The sequence below is a fragment of the Aplysia californica genome, unplaced genomic scaffold, assembly GCF_000002075.1.
Source record: "Aplysia californica isolate F4 #8 unplaced genomic scaffold, AplCal3.0 scaffold01012, whole genome shotgun sequence".
Taxonomy (NCBI): domain Eukaryota; kingdom Metazoa; phylum Mollusca; class Gastropoda; order Aplysiida; family Aplysiidae; genus Aplysia; species Aplysia californica.
The window spans coordinates 193,219-194,997 of NW_004798282.1; the positions used below are offsets into that span (position 1 = coordinate 193,219).

The 1,779-nt window shown below is 41.5% G+C and overlaps 1 protein-coding gene across 1 annotated transcript in view; it reads right to left on the reverse strand.

Moving 5' to 3' along the window:
• LOC101844962 (basement membrane-specific heparan sulfate proteoglycan core protein) overlaps positions 1-1,779 on the reverse strand; it is a gene marked incomplete at its 5' end in the record, with an annotated part of 33,661 nt that overhangs the window by 30,772 nt on the left and 1,110 nt on the right.

The window sequence follows — 1,779 nt, forward strand, 5'->3', positions numbered from 1 at the left end:
ACACACACACACACAAACACACACACACACACAAACACACACACACACACACATACACACACGAACACACACACACACACACACACACATGTGAATGGGACACACCGCTCAAGACGTTTATACACATAATATGTGTATGAATGCGGCACACCACTAAAGACATGTACACACATGTGTGTGAAAGCGACACATCGCTAAAGCCCTGTGCACACGTGTGTTTGGGCATCCTGGTGGAATCAGGAGCACGGAAAAATAATGAAATCGAAGAAACCGATATTCTTCCGCCAATTAGGAATTTTTTTTCGAAATGTTTGCTTTAGGCTCAACATCTTTTATGCCAATTTAAAAACGCTTTTCTGTGTTGATTTTACAGGAACACGTTGTCGTTGTTAATGAAAGACACACACACACACACACACACACACACACACACACACACACACACACACACACACACACACACACACAAGACGTACATTTGTAGTTTCCAAGGCAGGACACTCAATTATTATTATTTGTTGTTGTGGTAATTCTTTTCCTTTGCCCGCCACTGCATAATAAGGTCATATGAGCACGCGGGACACATTAAACTTTTTCAATTGGTAGGAAATTTTGAATTTTGCCTGCGTGGCGGCCGAAGCCTACTCTTATCGATTTTAGACCACCAAGGAATCTGTAACGTGCGCAACTTGCACAAGGGCCCTCCGAGATTTTTCGCCCTTGTTCGAGAAGGCTAGGTGTAGATCTTTCCTACCAGAAGATCAGGGGTGTGGCTGAAAGACAGCAGTAAGAAGGAGCCAAGGAGTAGCAGTAGAAACGCTGCAGAAATAGTCAGGAGCCCAGAGGAGGGGGGCAAAGGAGGTGAGGGGGTGGGGGCAGAAAGAGGAGACGAAAGAGGACGACAGAACATTGCTAGAAAACAGGAAAGTAGGTGAAAGGGGACAAATGTAGAGAAGAAAATTGCTCGGTTGCTACCCAGATTCAAACCCGGGACCTTTGAATAAGATGCCAACACCTTAACCTCAAACTTTGGAAGTCACCAGACTTTGGAGGCCATTTTCTCGCTAATTTCACCGCTGGCACCAGATGACACTCTCCTCCTTCATTCGCAAATTATCTTAACTTCTATTCAAGGTAGATGAATATTATTTGTTTCACCAAAAGTCTTTGAGATTATGTCAATACATCCAAATTTTAAAACGTCCAAAAATTGACAAGCTCCTGATCCCATCGCGTTGTGATACGTCTGGTTATCATGTTAAGCATATGTGAGGCAGCGTGGTGAAATCAGGCTCTCGTCAATTTTTGGGCATGTGGAGTTATTGGTATCACCTGAAAGCTTGTTTACTTGTCCTTATTTGGTTGAAAAAATATCCATTTATCTTGAATACAAGTCGAGATATTTGTAAATGAAGGAGGTGGGGGTCGCCTGTTTTCAGAGGTAAAATTAGTGAGAAAATGGCCGCCAAAGATTAGTTATTTCCCCAGCTTAAGAGTCCGTGGTAACTAAAAATTTACATTTTTTGTGCCTTTAACCAACGTTTTTCAGAAAAACCCACACAGAAATGAGTTCTTTAATGGGCATGAAAGGTGTAGAGCCAAAAATCTAAAATTTGATAAAAATCCACAAACATGCAGAAAAATGCAAGTTAGTTTACTTTAATTATTTTGACGAGAGCCTGATTCCACCACGCTGCCTCACATTTTTTTTTTTTTTTCATCCATTAATTTCATTTTTAACAGATATCGTGTACTCTGAGGTATCGAATAAAAGGGAGG